This window comes from Amblyomma americanum, chromosome 1, assembly GCF_052857255.1.
Source record: "Amblyomma americanum isolate KBUSLIRL-KWMA chromosome 1, ASM5285725v1, whole genome shotgun sequence".
Classification (NCBI taxonomy): Eukaryota; Metazoa; Arthropoda; class Arachnida; order Ixodida; family Ixodidae; genus Amblyomma; species Amblyomma americanum.
In genome coordinates, this window is record NC_135497.1 from 425,808,467 (window position 1) to 425,832,226 (window position 23,760).

General features: G+C 47.8%; 1 pseudogene; it reads right to left on the minus strand.

Annotated features, from left to right (window-relative positions):
* Positions 1 to 232: 232 nt before the first annotated feature.
* Positions 233 to 23,760, minus strand: LOC144124792 (uncharacterized; annotated as a pseudogene).

Genomic DNA, 23,760 nt, shown 5'->3' on the forward strand with positions numbered 1-23,760 from the left:
TCAGCCTGCCTCTGCTGAAAAAGGATTTCAAAAATTGTGTCAGTTCTTTTTTTTTCCACTTCAGCCTATTCCACGGGCAGCCGAGATAAACCTAGCATATAATGTGCAGTTATGCATGAAAAACAAAAACAAAATTGTATAGAACAAAAAACAATGGCACACGCAATTACTAGATTAGACTCAACAAGGAAGTTGCTGCAAAACTTACTTGAGCGATGAAGGTCCAGCACTCCTACGCCGTGTACCTCGTCATCAGCTTGCGCCGCTTCAACTTGTCTGCTTCACTGCAACTTCGCTTCTGCACAAGATTCCAGAAAAAGTGAACACAAATAAAATCATTCGTGTTTTACCACAAGCTAATATATACGAGGTTGCATGCCTCATTGCCAAACTGCGAAAACGACAGCCTGCTAGTCAGCCACCAATGTTGACAGTTTTTTTTAGGCGAAATTTATTGCCCCAGGGCATCAATGATGGGTTAAGGTGTGATGAATGATGTAGTAGAGATTAAATGAATGGTAAAAGGTTAGCTGATTTGATGAAGTCCCGTAGAGAACGACGGTACGGTCCCTGCGTCCAGGCAATGTATGAAGCAGGGTTGATTGGTGAAAGACCTGCTACCATCAGGTGCCGGATCCTTGTAGGCTTGAGAGCTGGGCGGTCCCACAGTAAGTGATGAATGTCGGCCTCAATGTCCTCGTGTTTACATATCGTACACCCTGGCCCAGGAAACAATCCTCGGTGCTAAGGCCACTTCCGAGTCATGGCTGGTGTGAGGGCAACCCCGACCCGGATCCTGCTAAGCGCAACCTCCTCTGCACGGGTAAGACCGCGGGGGAAGGTTACCGCACACGGAGGGATGAGAGCACGTGTGCGGCTCCGGAGGAGTTCCTTTCTTGATGAAAGGAGGGTAAAAAATGAAGGAGCCGAGGAAGGGATGAGTTCGTATTCGCTAGGCGGGTCGCTAAATCTCTCTGGCTTTGATAGGTCAGCAGATCCCGTAGGACCCGCTCAATACGTACTGGCTGCGGGATGCGTGCCGCGAGCCGGTGGATGTCCTGACAGATTGTGGGACAGCGGATAACACGTCGTAGCAACCGGACTACTTGAAGGGTGTCAGTGCGGATGACAACGCGGGACGCAGGGAGCATAGTTATGTAGGCCACAGAGCAGAGTGCTTCTTGAACTGCAACGAGCTCAGCAAAAAAGACGAAGGGGGTTCCGTAAGCTGAAACCAAGAGGCATGATTCAGGGCAGGTCTGCACGAACAGTACATAGCTGTTGTTGCTTTGTAGTCTTGTATGCTTGCGTCTACGTAGACAACAATGAATCCTTCAGGCAGGCAAGCATCTTGTTCCTCAAATTTTTGGCGAAGCAACGATGCCGAATGAGCAGATGTTGGCCGGCGATTATCTGTTGGCTTGTTGTCGCCGAGCTGTACAAACTTCAATGGGGGAAGAACTGGCGTTGGCGGCTGAAGAATGGAGTGTGACGTTGCATAAGTCCTCAGTGCATGGGTTGAGTGCGATAGACTGGCCTTAAGGCTGCGCGCTTCACAGCGCTGCTGAACCAGCTCATCAATGGTATTGAGCTGCGCATTATCTTGTAAAGCTATGACCGGTGTGATGCGTGGAAGGCATGTAATGGTCCTCATAGCCCCTCGACTCACGGCTTCAAGGCGATCCGATTGGGCTCTTGTAAGATGTTGAAACTGGGCTTGATAAACAATACGTGGCTGCAGAACTGCCCTCACCAATTGCCGTGCAACGAACGAGCCTGCGCAACCAGTTTTAGGGGCAATTCTTCTAATCAAACCAAAAGCTTGCCTTTTTGCCTGAGAAAGCCATGCAGTCGCTGATCCTGATTGGTGAATCCTTAAGCCAAGGATTTTTACACTCGGACTTTTCTGTAGTGGGGTGCCTGATAGACAAAGATGGATTGGACTTGCAGCAAGTTTACGGCGTCCCCAGCGGCTGGCGTCCGATGGATGATGCGTAATTACAGGTAACATCCAAGGCAGATTGAAGGGCAGCCTCCTCAGTACGGAGATCTTGGTGAGTACTCCACACCATGATGTCGTCAGCGTACTGAAGAAATTTTATGTCACGGATGTCATGTAAGCGCCAAGCCAGCGGGATGAAAGCAATATTAAATAACGTCGGCAACAATACTGATCCCTGGGGCACGCCGCAGAGAGGAACAAATGATCCGACCGCTTCGCCGCTGAGGCGTATTGCAAATTTTCTGTCTTCCAAAAATGATTGAACAAAACTACGCGCTCTCAGAGGGAGATGAACCATGTCAATTTAGTTCAGAATGGCTGCATGACTGATGTTGTCATATGCCGTTTCAACGTCCATTGCTAAAACAGTACGCACATTGTGGCTGCGGGTAAATGACAAAACTGCAGATGATAAGACAGCCAACCCGTCCTCTGTACCGATATATGGACGAAAGCAGGTTTGTGCTGGGTGATAAAAACCGTGCTGCTCTAGCCATCATGACAATCGTGTGGCTAGCATTTTCTCCGCCAGCTTGCACAGCGTAGGAGTTAAGGAGATAGGTAGCAAGTTGGCAAGGTCCGTCGGAGGCTTTCCTGGTTTCGGGATAGGAATCACGACAGCGGATTTCCAGCTGTCGGGCACTACGCCATCCTACCATACTTTGTTTATGGTGTCAAGTATTTGAGGGAGTGCAGCGCTACTCAGGTTCTTGTACACCTCGTACTGAAAATTGTCCGGGCCGGGCGCTGTTTTCCGTTTCGCATCATCTATTGCAGCAAGCAACTCAGGCATAGAGATTGGACACGCAATTTCATCTACGTCATCAGACGGCATTTGATATACATGCGCTGGGATGCCTGCCACATTTAAACTGGCGGATAGAGAAGGCAAAACACTGTATTTCGGGAAAAACTTTCGCGCTGCTTCTTTGGCGAAATAATCTGGCGACAAGTTAGCCGAAAAGCATGCGGTTGCCGCTGCCACAGTCGAACGGCGACCGCGTTCCATTGTACGGAATGTTCGCCAGAGAGAGGCATTCGATGATTTTGCAGAAAACTGTTCGCACCACGCATGCCATTGCCGCCGAGAGAAGTCGCGTTCATATTTGCGTGCCATAGGTCTAAGATAGTGCAATCGCATACGTATCTGCGACGAAGTAGGGTCTCCCGTAGCAGCCAGCTCGGCTTGACGGCGTGCCGCCCACAAGTTAAGATGGCCGAGGTCTGGTGCCGGTCGACCAACATCAGTCGAGGTGGTAGTTGTAGCACTGTTGAGCGCTGTTTGTATGCGCTCAACAAGGATTGGCGAAGAAGCTGAGGAGAGATTGCCCGTACAGGAGCTGAAACTGTCCCACTTGCTGACTGAACATTTGTAGCGTAAAGGTCGGAAATCTGAGGTCTGAAGACCGATGATGATAGGGTGATGATCACTTCCCCAGCAGTCTGGCTCCATCTGCCAGGAGGGAGTACCCGGACCCGGCCACCACGTCTAGTGTGTAGCATAGGAAGCACTGCGAGTTTTACGCACTGGCCGTGTTGCTGTCCCAGGATAGTTGAGCAGCACAAATTGGGCATCCGTGAAGGCATCCCGCACACGCCTGCCCCGAGAGCTTGAGGTGGGGTACCCCGAATCCTGGTGAGGGGCGTTAAAGTAGCCTCCGACTAAAATCGGACACCCGGAATACTACCGACGGACACTTGTTAACCAGCCAAGATTAATACGGGAGGAAGCACCACCGGCTGGTCTAACGTAAAATGAAACGACCACAACTGTTCCCTTCTTAAGTTTCCCAGCCACTGCCACTACATCTTGTTACGACGTGCACCAGTTTTCGAGAGCAAGGCGTACATGCGGAAAACGTGAGTCCACATACACCGCCGCCTTTCCCGGGGGAGCAGCAGTTTGTACACGACGGTCTATCATTGAAGGAGACATGTAGGCACTGAAGCCTGAAATCGATGGCAAGGCGTTTGTTTCCTGTAGCAGCATGGCCCGCATCTGGAGCTTGTGAATTTGTAGTCGGGTCTTGAGCTCTGCCGCCTTCGTGGAAATGCCTCTGCAGTTCCGCTGCAGCACACCAGCACGACTGGAACTTGCCATTTCTTGTTACTAGCCCAAGCGCTGTAGAATCACGGACGTCAGGTGGACAACTGGTTGAACATAAACCGGAGCAAAGAAGTCACAGATTTGTCCAGTGACATTGCGGTAATCTGGGAAGAGGCGGCAGAAAATGACACTGGTGGGCGGCAGGAAGGCGATGTTGCTGCGCCATTGATAGATGCGGCGGATGATTCCGCTGCCCGTCTACGTCGAGCGAGCGGTTCACGGTGTTGCCGGAGCTTGGTGACCTCCGCTAAAAGACGCGCGATTTGTTCGTCGCCTGCTGCCATGTCGTCCTGCGGTAGTTCAGGCACACTGCTCTGCTTTGCTGGCTGTTTTCGGATGCGTTATTTTCGCACAGTACCGTTTAGAAGACTGCTGAGCTGAAGGATCAAGCGAGGTGCGCTCAGGGAGCTCCGGCCACTCGTCGTCATCCCACTGGAGAGCTGCAAACCGATTGGATGAAGTTATGCTGTCTTGTATGGGCCAATGCTCAGTCATTCGAAGACGAGCCGGTTGTGTTGCCTTTTGTTTTGTCGGACAGCTTGGAGATGTTATCTCGTGGTCGTTGGATTTACAAACGCCGAATCGATAAGCCACTTTCTCTTCCGATGTAGTTTCACCGGCAGCAGTGAAGGGGCAGGATTTGCGCACATGTCCAGTGCGAAAGCAGTTATTGCAATATACAACACTCGGTTTATATGGCTGAGGCCATAAAATACAGCCATAATAGTACAGACGGGCTGGTAGTGACAGAGGACCTTGCAAAGTGACTATGCAAGAGCGCCCCTTTCCCATGCGTCGGGCCTGGATGACACGGTTCGTGGGACAGTACAGCTCACGCTGGAGGGCAGTTTGACCCTCAGTGATATCGACGTTGTAGACGACGCAGCGCTGCAAGTCGGAGCCTTCAACTAAATACACTTGTACTGGCACTGATATTTCGCTTGTCAGTGAAATACTGGTGAGCGTTTGCAGCCGTTCTACGTCAGTCAGAGTCGGAAGCCACACTGCAATGGTGTTGGACTTTGTCCTGGCTGTGAAGCCCCGAAAACCTTTGGTTCCGAGGCACGCGTCCAAGTTAGCTTGTAAAATCTTGTTCGGTATATAGGTAAGGCTCTTGTTGGCCAGTGATTTAATGGTCACTTTGAAAGAAGCCGATCATGGTGTAGGCTTCACCGAGTTCTCTATCGCAAGACAAGCGCGCTTACCTTGGGAGCCATCACTTGCCGAAGGTGGAATCGGTTAGCTGTCGTTTGAGGGACGCTTGTGAGTTGCGCGAGGGCACTTCTTGCAGGGGTAGAGGTGCCGATAAGTCCATTGGAATGCCCTGTTCATCATGCCGTGCGGTTTGAGGCCCATCCGGGTGGTCTAGAGTTGATGGCCATGTGCCCTGGTGGCAGATCACTCACAAGCAGTCCTGCACGCTCTCTCCGCTCTTCCGCGGTGCTTCCTGCAAAGCCCAATTTCCTTAAATATACACAATCTATAAATTACAGGATTAAGCCTGCGATACGGTGTAGTGAGAGGAAGCGTATTGAAGCATTTCGGCCAATTATAGCACAAAAACTGTTGTAGGCCCACCTCCACGCTAAACAAACCAAGTTATTCGCCGGTTGTATTTTATTTGGTGTTAACAAAACGTTTTTAACCCACTTTTTGAGAGACGCTTCAGAACAGGATATTCTGTCTTCCCAATTACAGAGCTGGCTCCACACACTACGAAAAGAGACCATATAAATGGTATCATAGCTAAATTACTAATAATACCAGTAAATGCACTCACACAATGTTTCCCAAAGCATATACGAATAGCATTCTTACATTTCAACCATAAAGTAAGCGCATCTCACATAGTTAGAGGCTCAAAATTCCTCAAACACTTGCCGATCTTATTGCTAAAGAGTAGCGAGAATAAAGGTATCAATGTAAAAGGTGCAACTAATTACGAGCTAATGTCCAATTACAAGAATACAAAGTAAAATACAATGAACAGAAGCATCCCTATCCTGCAACATCTCTTCAATGCTAAGGAGTTAAGTAACCAGCTTCTTTTGGCGTCAAAGAACAGCAACCTTGTAATAGCGCAGAGATTGGTTACTTCATTCCTTCCAGAAATTCCGAGAGGCTCATTGGATAGCCAACCTCTATAACTTTTACTTACTCAGCTTTGCCAATGGATAAATTGCACATGTACTGCTCATATGAGTGGTTCTACGGCATTATCCCAGAAACCTATCCAGGCAATGCGTACTACAATAATAATGCACTTTGCTGCATCTTGTAGTGCTTCAAGGTATACCCAGGTGCATTCCCATCTGGGCTGAATATGTCTAGGCTGCGTGGAGTTTCATGATCAAAATTTTCCAGGAACAGCCAGAAGCACTGATTGAAGATAAAACTGCGGACCAACAACAATATTTTTTAGCGAAAAGTACGGAGTGCTTCAGTGAACACTTTCAAAACGAGTAATTAAGTATTTATTTTGGCACGCTATCAGGTAAAGGCAGTTGACTACGGTGTCATAATAACAGGGCGACGCTCTAGTAATAACCCTCTCGGAAATAAAAGAAATTTAAATGAAAGAAAATATAGGCTAGCACTGAATGCCGCGCTTAAATTGGATAACAAACAAAATCAGCCAAATGCTTAAAAACAAATACCCAGAAGAAAATTTAGAAATTAACCTCTCTGCACGCTTGTAAAAGGAAAAAAAAATAAGCAGCAAAAAGTAGAAGTGCAGATATCATCGCCGAAATTGAGACGAAAAGAGGATGAATAGGAGGATGAAGAAGAGCTGATGGGAGAAACAGAAAGAGAAAAAGTAAAGGCGATGCCAAGAACAAAAACGCAAAGGAGACCTGTACGAATATAAAGCAATGAGCATTTAGAAAATGTAAAGAAAACATGAAACAAAAATATTGAGGTAAAAATATGACTGTTTGTTCGTAAGTTTGCAGAATGAGGAATAAAAAAGGCAAGGGACAGTAAAAGGCTGCAACATCGAAAGAAACGAGAGGATAACACGATAATACAGAATGAAGAGTAAGGAAACAGGAAAGAAAACATTGAATAAAACGAGAAAAACAATCAGAAAGGCAAGAGAAATAAATTTGAGGCAAGATAAATAAGGCCGTATTTAGTTTTTAAGGGGATAGTAAAAGAGAAAAGTTCTGAATAAAACTAAAAAATCAAATATGGCGTGAATACAGAGGTGTACAGCTTTGTCGCATATAATAATAGCAAAGAGCACATAGAAGAGAAGCTTCGACATGGGAGAAAATTAAAAGTATACAGGCACAGCACAGGAAAAAAAGCAAAAAAAAAATGGTGGCTGAAGAAACTGTCACAAAGAAAAAGAAGAAAGGAAATAAGAATGGTACCGGTTATCGACCTGCCTTGTGAGGAATTTGTCGCTTCTTTCTGGTGAATTATGGATTGTATCCCGCAAGTGGGGCACTGCGGGCGGCCTAAGTGGCATGCACGCACATATTAGAGACGCGTCACCTCCCTCTGGTTAAAGTACTTCACCAAATCCCACTAGCGCGTTAACGCGCTTTATGGCACATTATCCCGGTTTACATGCGATGACACATTATGGCACATTATCCCGGTTTACAACGTCGATGTGATACGCTACTGGGGCATTCATTTAAACGCGGCTTCTGTTGCCGTGCTCAAGCACAAATATCGTCAGCCTGCTGCGGTGGCTTAGTGATTTAGCGTTCGCCTGCTGATTCCATGGCCGCGGCATCAAATTCTGGCAAGGACGGCCGCATTTCGATGAGGGCGAAATTTCAGATGCCTCTAAGCTGTGCGATGTCAACGCATAACGAACCTCACGACGACTAAATTAACCCGAAGCCTGCCACTTTGACACCCCTAGCGCACCTCTCAATTGTAACTTTGGAACGTTAAAGCCAAAATATAGGAAGCACTTCTTGTGAGACACATTACCCGCGTTAAAATTTAGTGTCTTTTGCTCGGCAGACAGTCGCTCGAACGCTGCAGACAAGTGTGCTCATGACTCTATATACAGACATGAGCGCGCTTGACTACAGCGCTGGAGCGATCTTTGACGGGACAAACAAAGGCACATACTGTACCGAATCTGGTTTGTTTTGAACTTAGCGCTTCTGTCTTCGTTGTTCACACAGCTATGCGGCGGCGCCGGAGCTCAACCATTGCAATTGCAAACGACTACGCATTTTAAATCATCGCACCTTTTGTCGCGGACAACACAGCTCGAACGATCGAGCACCCTTTCACCTCTCGTGGTATAGAGGCAAAACTGTACCTTTCAAGGGTATCGCACGGCTAATATTATGTTGTCAGGACTCGGTAGAACCACGAGGAGAGCTGAAGGTAAAACGGTTTACGGGTTAACCAGAAAAAGTCCCTGCGCACTTCAGCTTCAGCTTCACTTCAGCTTCTTCTTCTTGCCTCGCACTCGTAGACCAAGTCTTCATCTTTGGCGTCTTCTTGCGTGCGGCATTTGCCCCCTCCTCAGGAAGCATCGTCTCGATGGTAACAAAAGGAAGTAGGAGGTCAAGATCGGTCCGAGTAGTACGGCTTCATACGTACAACATGGACGACGTCGACTTGTTGCTGGCGTCGCTTGGATGTCGATAACCCGTCCGGCACCACCTCATACGTGACGTCGGTTAAACGTCGCAGCACAACATAGGGCCCGAAGTACCTCCGTAATAATTTTTCGGAGAGTCCACGACGGCTAATAGGCGTCCAGACTCACACTTTGTCGCCAGGTTCATACATGACATGTCTGTGGCGAAGATTGTAGCATCGTGCGTAAGCCTCCTGCTGAGTTCTGATGCGCACACGCGCTAGTTGGTGAGCTTCCTCTGCGCGCTGTGCGAATTCCTCGGCGTCCTGATCGACATCGTCGCCGTCGGCATTCGGGAGCAGCATGGCATCTAGCATAGTTAACACTGGTCGGCCATGAAGAAGGCTGAAAGGCGTCATGCGAGTGGTGTCTTGTTGTGCCGTATTGTAGGCGAACGTGACATAGGGTAGAATTTCGTCCCAATTCTTGTGGTCTACGTCCACGTACACACAGAGCATGTCGACGATTGTATTATTGAGGCGTTCCGTCAATCCATTGGTTTTGGAGTGATAGGCCGTCGCTTTACGATGACTGGTACCGCTGAGGCGGAGAACGGTTTCCAAAAGCTCGGCCGTAAAGGCAGTTCCTCGGTCAGTTATAATGAGTGCCGGAGCGCCATGCCTAAGGACAATGTTCTCAACGAAGAACCGAGCTGCTTCGGCGGCGGTACCCCTGGGCAGAGCCTTTGTCTCCGCGTAGCGAGTTAGATAATCGGTGGCGACAATTATCCATTTATTCCCGGCAGTAGACGTCGGAAATGGTCCCAGGAGATCCATGCCAATTTGATTGAAAGGTGTTTTTGGCACTTGAAGAGAGTGGAGTAGACCGGCTGGTTTTTAAGGGGGTGATTTGCGACGTTGGCAGTCTACGCACGTCCGTACATAGTGCTTCACTGTCACCGGTAGTTTCGGCCAGTAGTATCCGCGCTGTACTCTAGCCAACGTGCGGGTGCAGCCTAGGTGGCCGGCGGTTGGCTAGTTCTGACACGCTTGCAAGACTTCCGTGCGAAGAGCTGTTGGGACGACGAGTAGATGACTGTTCCCCCCAGGACGGAAGTTCTTAGTGTAAATTACGTCGTTGCGAAGAAAGAATGACGAGAGGCTGCGGGCGAAAATCTTAGACACATCCGTAGTTCGCTTCTCCAAAAAACGAATAAGAAGGAACAATTCCTGGTCTTTTCTCTGCTGTTTGGCAAGAGTTGCGTCATCTATGACTCCTAAAAAAGCAGTGTCTTCATCGGTCATTGTGGAGGGTCCGACTAGTGCTCACGAAAGGCAGTCAGCATCCGCATGCTTCTTTCCTGATTTGTAAATAACCGTCATGTCGAACTCTTGTAACCAAAGGCTCCAACGCGCGAGTCTCCCTGAAGGGTCCTTTAAGTTCGTCAGCAAACAGAGAGAGTGATGGTCGCTAACGACTTGAAAGGGGCGAGCGTACAAGTAAGGGCGGAATTTCATAACCGCCCATACAACTGCAAGGCATTCCTTTTCTGTTGCCGAGTAGTTCGCTTCAGCTTTAGACAGAGTCCTGCTGGCATAAGCAATCACTTTTTCCACACCATCCTGGCGCTGCACCAATACAGCGCCTAAACCCACATTGCATGCATCGGTATGAAGCAGGGTAGGGGCGTCGTCATCAACGTGCGCCAGGACAGGTGGCATCTGTAGGCGTCTCCGGAGTTCATTAAAAGCTTGGTGCTCTTCACCCCAGCGAAAGACAACGTTGTCGCGTGTCAGTGAAGTTAATGGCCAGGCAACTCGTGAGAAGCCAGCAATAAATCGACGGTAATAGGCGCAAAGCCCCAGGAAGCGCCTAAGCGTCTTTTTGTCCGTAGGTGTTGGGAACTTGGCGACTGCGGAGAGCTTTTCGGGGTCAGGCCGGACACCTTCTTGGCTAACAACGTGTCCTAAGAATTGCAGCTCCTCGTAACCAAAGTGGCACTTCTCGGGTTTTAGTGTGAGGCCCGCAGATCGTATGGCCTGAAAAACAGCTACCACACGGCGCAGATGCTCCTCGAAGGTTGCCGAAAACACAATCACGTCGTCAAGATACACCAGGCATGTTTGCCACTTGTGTCCTGAGAGCACAGTGTCCATCAGCCTCTGAAATGTTGCTGGTGCCGAGCATAAACCGAATGGAAGAACCTTAAACTCATACAATCCGTCAGGAGTGATGAATGCTGTCTTCTCCCGATCCCTCTCATCTACTTCAATTTGCCAATATCCACTTTTCAAATCCATTGAAGAGAAGTAACGTGCATTTCGTAGCCGATCAAGGGAATCATCGATGCGAGGGAGGGGGTACACATCTTTTTTGGTCAGTTGATTGAGCTTGCGGTAGTCAATGCAAAATCGTAAGCTGCCGTCCTTTTTTTTAACAAGTACCACGGGGAAGCCAAGGGACTCTGTGACGGCTGGATAACGTCGTCTCGAAGCATTTCGGCCACCTGACGTTGAATAGCCTCGCGCTCTTTCGGAGCGACATGGTAAGGATTTTGTCGTATCGGGCGAATCGCGTCATCCGTGATAACGCGATGTTTGGACAAAGGTGTTTGGTCGACCCGCGATTCTGAAGCAAAACAGTCTCGAAAGTGATCTATGAGATCCAAAAGACGTTCCCGTTCTGAAGACGACAGATTTGGGATGACATCGACTATGGGTGCGGGCGCCTTGCTCACTGATCCTTCCAGTTGCAGCACGAAATAGTCTTGGTCACTTGGGACGCTATCGAAGAAGGCCACAGTTGTGCCTTTCGGAATTTGCCGACGCTCGTCGCTGAAGTTTGTCAGCAGCACTTCGGCGTGCCCATTGGCCAAACTGACTAGTCCTCGAGCTACAGAAACACCTCGGATGAGTATCAGGGTGACGGCCCGTTCGGCGACGCCATCGCCGGTATGCGCCACGTCGCACTTCACTTCAACAAGAGAGCACGATCGCGGAGGTAATGTCACCCCCTCATTGGTAACTCGTAAGGGTATCAGTGATACTTGCGCATAGCCAAGGTCTCTATGATTTTTGGTGAAGGCAACGACGTTGTATCGAAAGCTGATCACAGCCCCATGAAGGCGCAGAAAGTCCATGCCCAAGATGAGGTCTTTGCAACAGTCTGAGAGGATAACGAAGCTGCCAACGAACACTGAGTTTCCAATTCCTATGCGGGCAGTGCACTTCCCAGTCGGTGCCAGTAGCTGACCCCCAGCACTTCTTATTACTGGCGCAATCCATTCGGTTTTTACTTTGCGCAGCTTGTCAGCCAGTTTTTGACTAATGATTGAAAAACCCGCCCCGGTATCCACCAGAGCGTGTGCCTCCAACCCATCAATGCAAACGGCGAGGTCAGCGCTAACAACGTCGTCTGGGTTGCTCGTCACTCTCGGCATTTGCGGCTGTTTGCGGTAAGGTCGGCGCTGTTATTTTCGTCGTCAGGGCTGCTTATCTGGTTTGGCATGTTCGGCGCTAATGTAGACGGCATTTTTGGTGGTAGTGCGGCAGCGTCAATGTGAACAGAGGCGTCAAAGTCATGGGTTGCGGTCGGCAGTTGCGGCGGTAGTGAGGGCTTTGAAACTTTTCGAATGGTTGCAACCTCCCCTCGCGAGGTTGCGGCGGTTAGTTTCCCCGGCGAGGGCTCGGGATCCGCCGTCCGCTAACGTCAGCATCGCTACGACGCGTCGGTGAAGAATAACGCCGTGGAGATGGGGAGCGGCGGCGGAAGCCTGGTGAGTCGGCTTCCGTGCTGAGCGGCGGGTCCTCGAGTTGTGCACGGCCAGCGTCGAAACGGCGTCGACCAGAACCAGGCGGAAAGGCCTGCCCCTCTTGGCGGTAGTGGCAGTACCGATACACATGGCCAGGTTGACCGCAGAAGAAGCAGAGTGGTCGGCTGTCATAAGAGCGCCACAGGTCAGTTCGGCGCGGCTGAAGGCGGCCGGGACGTGCCCACTGAGGCTCCTGGAAGAACCGCGTCTGCTGACGGCTCGCTGAGCTCGGTGGGGCGTGGTCTGGCGGCGGACGACGAAGAACTTCCGCATAGCTCGCGGGTTGCGGCCCCGGCTCATAGTAAGGCGCCGTGTTGACGGCCGTGCTGCTGTTGGGTTGGGGCACGTGGTATGGTTCGCAAATGGCTGCCGCGCTGTCAACAGGATGAGACTCGTGGTATGGTGCAGACGGTGATGGAGCATGCCGGAGCTCTTTCCTAACGGCTGCTGCGACGGCCTCTGGTGACTGAACGCTTGTAGCAGTAATTCGCTGCAGCTCCTCGAGGACAATTTCTCGAATGAGGTCTCGAAGAGTGTTCCCATCGGTTGCAGTGAGTGCCGCCGCAGTCGGTGGAACACCGGTGAAGGGTCGGTCGTGCTGGCGGCAACGTTTTTGGAGGGCTCGCTCTATAGCTGTAGCGTCCTTGACGAACTCACTGACGGTTTGAGGTGGGTTGCGCACCAAGCCGGCAAACACCTGCTCCTTGACGCCATGCATGAGATGTCGTAGCTTCCTTTGCTCAGTCATATCGGGGTCGGCACGGCGAAAAAGGCCAGCCATGTCTTCCGCAAACATAGCTACGCTTTCATTTGGCTTCTGGACGCGCACTTCAAGCAGACGCAGCGCATTCTCTCGTCGATCAGTAGCGGCAAAAGTGTCCGCCAGCTGGCGGCGGAAGTCATTCCATGTGGACAAGCTGGCCTCGTGGTTTTCATACCAAGTTCTAGCAGTATCCTGAAGTGCAAAATAAACATTGCAAAGCTTCTGGTCCACGCTCCACTGGTTGAACTTGGCCACTCGTTCAAACTGGTTGAGCCAGTCTTCCACATCTTCAAACACGTTCCCGCGGAAGCAACCTTGGTGTTGTGAAGAGTCACCGATGTAGGGGTGGGAGGTGTCATGGCTTGGAAGACCCGGCGAACTTTGACGTTTGAAGAGTCGCCCGGTAGATGGTTGTACTCCAGGGAAAGGCCTAGACGTCGGCGGCTAGCGCGATGGACAGGCGTGTCGATGTCCGGGACTCGCTGTGGACTGCCGGAAGGAGTCCTGTGCATACCTCGCACCTCCACCAGTGTCAGGACTCGGTAGAACCCCGAGGAGAGCTGAAGGTAAAACGATTTACTGGTTAACCAGAAAAAGTCCCTGCGCACTTCAGCTTCAGCTTCACTTTAGCTTCTTCTTCTTTCCTCACGCTCGTAGACCAAGTCTTCATCTTTGGCGTCTTCTTGCATGCGACAATATATTTACAAGCTACGTACTTAATCCTTAATAGCTGCTACAAGCAGGAAAACAGGGACACGCAATCTACGCACCTTCTTCCGTCCATCAGGCTCGCTTTTGCGTTGGCTGTCTCGCTCCTGTGCTCCTTCCTCCGCACAGCCACTTCATTGTTTTTCTGCGGTCAAATGCGAGAGTTTCAAATTATCTGTCCCTTTTCATTCAGCATGAATACGCCTAGCAGAAACGGCAACTTACCGGTCAAATGGATGATGCGACAATTGTATATAGCCGTTGCGAGTGTTGTCACCGTCCCAGAACACTTCATTCTTCTGTCCAAATATTCGATGTTCAATGGGGAGTTCCGCACTGCTTCTTCGCGGACGACGTATACCGCTTGCGCTCACTTGCGTACTGAACAAGCGGAAACATGTGCGTGGCACAGCAATAACACGCCACCATACCGACTCGCAAAACAAAGGGCGCGCTACCGCGGCCCCCGTGTCCAGCACCTCATCCGCCCGGCTGTCCCGGCATCCATCTTGCCAAACGGCTTTTGCTCGCAGAGAGGGAGGAGGACGAAGAGTGAAGGGGGCAAAATCAGACTTGGTATAAGTATAGAAGAGGCCATAGCGTTTACCAACGCCATCTACATACGCGGCCAGCGCTGGTGCGCTGAGCGGTAACCATAATGCAACGATACCCGATTTGCGCATCACGATGTATGCGATGAAATGCAAATAAAAATACGCTGCAGAGGCGCTTTTGTTCCTGCTTTTTAGCAGTAGCCTCCTAGACCGGTTGCTTTTTCGGAGACCATTTTTCTGAGGCGAGCTCGTATCTGTAAAGCCCCTCAATGGACTAAAAGTAGCGCCATATCCTCTCTCCCTCTCGTGCGCCGCCACTCCTTCTCTCTCGTTTCGACTGTGGCTCCCCCTACGCGGTGCGGATGTAGCAGACGCTCTCCGGAGAAAAAAACTGGCGCTACAGCTGGCGCAAGGTATCGCAGGGCCTTTTGAGCTCGTATTTTTGTCGCAATTTCTTCATGTTATATTATGACTGGCTGCTGAAACACCAAGTTAGAATGTCTAAATGTAGTTGCGCTTCGGTATTCCCGCTGTTAGCTGTCCGACACTGTGCCATGACGCGCGCGACCTCGGCGCTGGTTCAGCTACTGCCTTCGCCTCCGTGCTTCAGTCACTTGTCGGTTACCGGCCAAAGTTCGCAGCGCGGCTTCAACGTTACAGTTGGCGTGCGAAAGTGATTGATCCGACAAGTTATCGTGCTGGTGTCACTGGCTGGCGAGCTACCGATAAAGCTGCAGAAGCTCGTCCCTGATGCCAAAGCGACGTGCTCCGCTATCTAGGCGTCGCTCTTGCGTGTGCCGCAGGTCAGAGCAAGTTACATAATGCCATGCGTGCCTTTTTTTCTTTTTAGAGGCAGGGAGGGGTCTATAAAAGTAAGGCGGCAGTCGTTTTACAGGTGTCTGCAAGCACCTACTGCGGATCATACCGGCGCTAGCGTGTGTTGCGCCTGGCAGCAAGATGTAGCGTGCTTGGCATTTTATACAGTATCTTAACAAAATGAGCGAATACAAAGTATGATCTAACATGCGGCTTGGCCCCCTCCCAGCCACCTTTGGAATCCGCGGTATCGCCGCACGCAGGCACCCATGGACCTTCAGAGGTGCTCCTAGCATGCCCCTTGAGAGGTACAGAGCAAACATTGGACATTGTCCCAGCCGCGCAGGAATTCCTTATGTGTAGAATCGAGGGTTTTCGCATGTGAAATTAGTTTTGTGGTTAGTCAAACTGGTTCCTCATTTCTAACAGTGCGTAACTGAATGTATGTGCGCGCAACTCTTCCCATATGGCTCCTGATACTTAAATAAAGCTAAGGAGCAAGTGTTAACATTACTGATCCCCAATCGTATCGGATCTGGAGGCAGTATTCCTTTTGTTCATGCTACGTGAGAGCGTTTGGTGCAGAAAATAGCACCACGTAGATGTTCTCACGGCACATCCAACGCTTCCCCTTCGCTGTGTTGACATTTAGGTACATCGGCGATCAAAGACTTCAAAAGGTAGTTATGTTTTCACCAGTTTTGTGAAACGTTACTCGAGCTTTCGTGCATCATGGCTTTAACATTTAATAGCAAATTAAATTTCCAATACGTTTACCAACGAAACGAACATTTTAACAATTAAAAAAGCGAGCACTAGGCAGTACCTGAAAGTGGATCACTGTGGAACCTTAATACATACTAGGGTCCGAAATCGAAATTTTACATGGGTTCACAAAGGCCAATGCACCCTTCCTGGTGCACAATAACAATATTTTTCAAGTCTTTCAGTGCTACTGTAAAAGCTTTGTCATTTCAACTTAAAGAAGGAACACAGAATATCAAGTAACAGCACAAAACATTTTGTTTTATTTCGCCTAGATACGTGTTGCAGTGCAGAAAAAAGAATAGGACAGTGAACATAGATATCTATCATATACATATAATTAGAGCAGACTACGTGAACATAAAACCAAAGAAAGCGACTACAGACAGGAAGATACAACGTCAGAAACTTAAGGCAGCCACTTCACATTTTCCTAGACTGCTATGTCACTTTGCACTGATGGTATATACCACAGCGATGATGATATGATTGCAGCGGAGAGTTATTAGTCGAATTCGCAGATAGAAATAATTTATGGATCACGAATACCTTCTTCCGCAAACGAGAAAACAAGAAATGGACCTGGAAAAGCCCCAATGGTGAGACTAAAAACAAAATCGACTTCATACTATGCGCTCAATCTGGCATCGGTCAGGATGTGGGCGTCCTCGGAAAGGTGCGCTGCAGTGAGCACAGAATGGTAAGGTCTCGAATTAGCTTAGGCTTGAAGAGGGAACAAAAGAAGCTGGTGAAGAGGAAGTCTATTAACGAGTTAGCGGTAAGAGGGAAAGTACAGGAACTCAGGATATCACTGCAAAACAGATATTCGGCTTTAACTGAGGAAGACGATCTTGATGTTAATCATTGAACGATAATCTGACGGCCATCATTAGGGAGTGCGCAGTAGAAAAAGGTGGCAGGACAGTTCGACAGAATACCGGAAAGCTATCTCAGGTGACGAAAGATCTGATTAAGAAACGCCAAAGCATGAGGGCTTCTGACCCTACCGACAGAATAGAACTAACAGAGCTATCGAACTTAATAAATGAGCGCAAGGTAGCCAACATAAGGAAGTTTAATATGGAGAGAATGTGGCATGCTCTAAAGAACAGAGGTAGCCTAAAAGTGGTGAAGAGGAAACTAGGCAAAGGTAAAAACCAGATGTATGCGTTACAACACGAGGAAGGCAATATCATTAGCAATATGGATAAGATAGTTAAAGTAGCCGAAGAGGTCTACACAAATTTGTACAATAGCCAAAGTAATCAGAACGTTAATGAGAGAGACAGTAGCACACAGCAAAGCGTCATCCCGCCAGTAACGGCAGAGGAACTAAAGAAAGCCTTAGGAGCAATGGAAGGGGAAAAAGCAGTTGGGGAGGATCAGGTAACAGCAGATCTGTTGAAGGATGGAGGGCAGATCGTGCTAGAAAAACTAGCCACCCTGTATACGCAATGCCTTATTACTTCGACCGTACCAGAAGCTTGGAAGAATGGAAACATTATCTTAATTCTTAAGAAGGAAGACGCCAAGCACTTGAAAAATTACAGACCGATCAGCTTACTATCCGTTGCCTACAAGGCATTTACTAAGGTAATCGCTAATACCGTCCGGGCAACCTTAGACTTTAATCAACCAAATGATCAGGCAGGCTTTCGTAAAGGATATCTCATAATAGATCATATTCTTAATATCAATCAGGTGATAGAGAAATGCGCAGAATATAACCGACCTCTATACATCGCCTACATTGATTACGAGAAAGCATTCGATTCAGTGGAATCCTCAGCAGTAACACAGGCATTGCGTAATAAGGGTGCAGAAGAGCCTCATGTCAAAATACTGGAAGATATATATAGCAACTGCACAGCTACCATAGTCCTTCATAAAGTCAGCAATAAAATTCCAATAAGGAAGGGCGTCAGGCAGGGACACACGATCTCGCCAAAGCTATTCACTGCCTGTTTACAGGAGGTATTCCTATGCCTGAATTGGGAACAGTTGGGAATAAGAGTTAATGGAGAATACCCAAATAGTCTGCGATTCCCTGACGACATTTCTTTGCTGAGTCACTCCGGAGATGAACTACAAATCATGATCAATGAGTTAGACAGACAGAGCAGTACGGTGGGTCTAAATATTAACCTGCAGAACACCAAAGTAATGGTTAACAGTCTATCAAGGGAACAGCACTTCATAACTGGCAACGAGGTGCTGGAAGTAGTAAAGGAATACGTCTACTTAGTGCAGGCAGTGACAGCTGATCCGGATCATGAGAGGGAAATAACTAGAAAGATAAGATTGAGGTGACGCGCATATGGCATGTTCTCTGAGGTAATGAACGGCAGTTTACCAATTTCCCTCAGGAAAAAAGTGTACAACAGCTGTATCTTACCGGTACTCACCTACGGGGCAGAAACGTGGAGGCTAAAGAAAAGAGTTCAGCTTAAGTTAAGGACAACGCAGCGAGCCATGGAAAGAAAAATGATAGGTGTAATGTTAAGAGACCGGAAGCGGGCAGAGTGGGTGAGGGAACAAACGCGTGTTAATGACATACTAGTCGAAATGAAGAGGACGAAATGGGCTTTGGCAGGGCATGTACTGCGAAGGCAAGATAACCGCTGGTCCTTAAGAGTAACGGAGCGGCATCCAAGAGATAGTAAGCGTAGCAGGGGGCGGCAGAAGCTAAGGTGGGCGGATGAGATTAAGAAGTTTGCAGTCAAAGTGTGGATGCAACTGGCAAAGGACAGGGTTAATTGGAGAGACATGGGAGAGGCCTTCGCACTGCAGTGGGTGTAGTAATGCTGGTGATGATGACATCTAATACAATGCACAAGATGTCAACTTGTTTTTCAAGCTGTACTACAAACTCTTATAACTCAATACTCAAAATTGTGAAACAAATAGGAGAAAGGAATTGAGAGGGACACAGAATTGCAAAATTCTCAGCGGGCACTAATATGTCCAAGGGTCTTCCAAACACACATTTTGATTATATCATTACAAAAACTTCTTTTTGGCATAACAGGCACAGAGAAACAAAGTTGCTATTTCTGAGGCTTTCAAAAGGTGTGAGAAAGGTTTGCAGTTGTTTTAGGTCTCCAACTTGGCATCATTATACATTGCTTGTTGTCACCTGTTTACCAACACTCCTGCTGCCACATTTTACAGTAGATCTGATCTCAGCCATATGCTGGTTTTCCTTGCCCAAATATATATGAAGCCTTGTTTTCAGGTATACTTTGAGAAGTTTGTTTGCAATGTTATGACAGTCTGTAAAACAGTTCATCTGGGTTATACTTTTCAGCACACAGGCCTCATGCTGAGAAAGTGTAAGCTCATTCTGGAGAACTTTTGCACTGTTCACACGGAAAAGGTTTTCAGCACTTTCCAAAAATTGAACAACAGCTGGTGAAGGCAAAGCGAGTCGTATTTTCTCTGTATATGACTTCAGCTGAGTAAGTGTGTTGGCCTCCTTGCATGTTATAGCTTTCTGACATTCATCACAAATAGACATGTTTTTTGGACATTGCTCACAATGTAACCAGCAAGGTACTCAAAAGACTCTTGCTCAAGGGTACTTACTGCAATTATATCCTCAGGGAATGCAACGTTGGTGATGTCAACATTTTCTTTCTGTTTTGCTGGTATGCTGCTGAGACCTATCAGCGAGTGCCCTGAGTAATGGTCATAGTTACCAGATTTGCTTGGCCTGAAGAACTGAGCCATCGTTGCCGCACGAATTGCGCAGCGACACTCGAGTGGCCAGGGGACAGAATTTTTTCCGGAGAGTTCAAAACAGGTTTTCTAGTGGGTCTTGACCGAATCGACTTAACAAAACACAGACAAAACCTTTCTTATTAGGATAATAGTCTTGGAGTTCAAGGGCAACATTACTAACTAAAATAATTCCGGTTTGGACTGACTTCCAGAAATGTTTTCCATCACCTATTTTAATGTTTGAGAACAAACAAATGACATCATTTAGGAACGAAACTGCCTCGGCATACTTCACCTGATCAAATTTGCTAATGGCAAGCTTTGCAGTTCTCGGTGTCATAACCTTAAACCACTTAAAAACAGTTTCAAAAAACCACGCAGTAGTCAGGGCCTCATCTGGCAGGGACGCTCTTTGAACCAGAAGGCGTAATGCTGCTGCGGTATCATGGTTGAAGAGCGAAAATGCCAACCGACTTTCATTTTTTGCAAAATGACCGGGGTCCAGGCAGGAGGGCTTAAATTCAGGTGCTATGTTGAGGTCAAGCTTACAGTCGAGCTCGACAAGCCTTTATACTTGAACTAGGTTTACCTCGCTTGACTTTAAGCTGTGTTTCCTAACTATAGATTCAGGCAAAAAATTGACTGTCCACGAGTTAGGTGGTTGCGCAGATTTTTCAACAGATGGGCAACGTCTGCCAAGAAGTAAAGCTGTCGGCTACTGTTACATGGATGGGAACAAGATACTTTGCTGCGGCAGTGCCTCCCAACAACAATTCCAAATTCTTTCCAAAGGGCTTGATTGCCACCTCCCATGTCGCAGACTATTGCATCTATTTTGATTCCAATGCTCTCACAAGATTTTATGATTTCTAGAATCACATGTTTCACAGTATTACTGCAAAAGAGTTTGATGTTAAGTGGTATGCTACTGCCTGCTTCCAGCGTGTGGTCACTCCAGCAAGCATAAAAACAAGACCATGCGTGGCCATAACATTGTCTGGGAGGGTACCATTTGATAAAGGAATGGTTGGCTTCACAATCACCGTTTCGGTTCCCTGGTCGTAGGCAATTCCCGGCGTAAGCTGCATTTCATCCAATATCAGGACGGCGTGCTTTTCATAGTCCTTCATGAGGTTCACCTGATAAAGAAGATACATGCAAATACTGTCACATTGCAAATGACTGCCTTCGTTGCAATAGAACATAATATCTCCAGTAAAAAAACCATATCAGCCAATGAATGTATTGCGAACTTCACCCCAAAGAATAACAGTGTTAGTAGTTAGCTTTACCATCCGCTTGGGCCTTTGTTGCCAAAGCACGTATGTTCAGCAAGGAAAAGATGTGTTATGCCAGACATACTCACTTTGAGAGAAAGAGATGGTAGAATTTCATGAAGTATTCCAGGCAAAAATTTCAAATCTTCTAGGTGTCTCTGCAGAGTGCGTTCAGACGGAAGTGGTGTCCCAATTTCTTGGACGACGTTATAACCCCGAGATCCACAAGGCAGCCTGATTTTCAATCCCTTTTCAATGGTAGAAGTCGACCATGGTGTGCCGTGCATTGTAGATCATTCCATAGATTTAAGCTGGTCATTTGCTAAAAAATGACAAGTCCATCTCTTGAGGGTGCTTTCTTCTTGAAGTGCAGCATTCTTTTGTCGCTGACAGATGGACAGTTTCCGTTTGTGGCTTTTCAGCTCATCCTCTAGCTCAGCAATTCTTTTGTGCAAGGCAGCCTCATCTGCTGTACAAAAGACCTCTTTCGATGAGCTCCCTAGTTGAAACAAAGACAAAAAGTGCATCATGATACATGAGCTATGGTATCATGTGTGTATTCATGAAGAAATGGAAAGCTCCCAAGTTTTAATTTAGAGAATCCTCTTTAGATTCACAGCAAGAAATCCTCACCGTCAACATCAGTTACAGTTGCAGGAAGAGCCTCGTAACTAGTAGACGTGTTAGAAGTTTGTATACCTGCGTATAATGCAGAAAGATCAAGGCAAGAGAAAACCCGGATGAATTAAAGCATCCTTACTTTGCAACGAGTTCTGCAGCAAAGGGCAAGTGAAGTCAACATCTGAGCAGCCTATACAGAAGAAGAGGGAATATCATAAAATAGCTGTGCACTCCAGCAGAATACAGCGTTAATGAATAGCACCAGATAAACACTCACTTTGCAACGAGCTCTGCAAGAGAGGGCTAGTGCTGTCTGCATCCGAGCAGCCTACACAAGAAAAGATTGTATATCGTGAAATAGCAGTTTACTCCACCAATATACAGCGTTGATGAATGGCACACGATAGCGGACGCTCCTTGCAATAAGCTTTGCAGTGAAATGCTAGTGGGGTCAGCATCCATGCAGCCTGCACAGGAAAAGACATCATAAAATGACTTCTCTTCACCAGAAGAAACAGTGTTTATAAATGGTAGTTACTCGACAGATCTTCACTTTCAATGCAGTCCGCAGCTACACACAGGAGCTCAATGCCAGCAGGTACCAAAGAAGGCTTTCTGCCTCTGGACATATTGCATGACTGTTAGGTACAAAAAAACAGCTAAAACAGAGAACGAACGAAACCCCTCATGAGTGAATTTTGTGGATGAAAGTTACCTTGCCATGGTGGTATGCTGTAAGCAGGACCAGCTTCCAAACAGGCTGCAAAAAGTAATAATGAACACCATACACCCGCAATGAGCTTTGTACCTTATCACGTGCAGCGTGGTGATTGACATCACACAGGAAGTACTCACTCATCAGCAACGCTATTGTCTTGTGGTGATTCAAAAGGTGTGCTGCAAGACGGCGCAGCAGAACCTGCACGAAAGGGGGCGATGAAATCTATAGCTGACTTGGTACACGCATAACTCCATACATAAAATAGGTATGTATTCTCTGCACTTCTGGCTGGGACCAGAAATGCCTAAAATTTAGCGAGTACATACTGCTGTTTAACATCAGCGTTACTCTGCAAGGATTGATACGTCATCCTCACCGTCTTTTCTTCGCAAGGAAATCTGCAGTGTGACATTAATGTCAATCAAATTCTAGGCGTAACCTTAAGTTTGGCATGTGGCCTCCTCGGCTTAGGCTGCTTCCGATGGATAAAGAGCGATGGGGCGGCATTGGGTTTCAATTTTTTTGCCCCGCAGCTCTTGAGAATCAGCGGCTCAAACTGCTCGTCCGTGAAGTGGTCCTGTTGAAAAGTGAAATCAGAAAACAAGGCCCCTATCAAACCCTGTTCCATCAAGTATAAGTACTAATTCATACACTTTAAGAGAAAGTTAACGTCGTTCCCTACACCGCCGGAATGCGACCTTGATTCTGAGTAGATAAGAGATAGGCGATTAGAAAGGTTATCAAGCTCAACACTTTCTACCAATTTTGATATAGTTATAATTCATCGAAACGTTTTTGCTTTGAGTATGGCTGATAGCGACAGGAAAAGTGTTCAATTTTTTTTTCTTTTAGGGCGCGGAGTCGCCCAAAGATGCTCAACATTACGCAAAAAATTAGGCGCCCCTTTTTGCCAAAGTACCGTCACCGCTTCGTTATCTACGGCGATACATTCTAAAGATGCAGTTACCGCACATTCAGACCAAAAGCAACGTTTTCGAGTCAATGACTGAATCGATAAAAATCACGGAGTTTTCGGCACAACGTCATTGCGATCAGTCATGAAAGTTGAACGCAGCGCAAATATAAGGCATTTAGCAGGGGGAAAGGCTAACGAATCAGCGCAGAGTATATCACGACCAATAAGATATGTGATGAGCGAGAAATCGCTTGCTTACCTCACAAAGCCGCGACCACTGCGTTGGGTTGAAATCAGCCCGGCCGATTCTTTGCAGCCAAATGTTCCGCCGCGCCGCGTGTTGATTCGCGGATGGAATCCTGAAGAGACGCTTGCCGTGATTTTCACGTGTGTGGCACCCAAAAGCGCAGCAACACGGCAT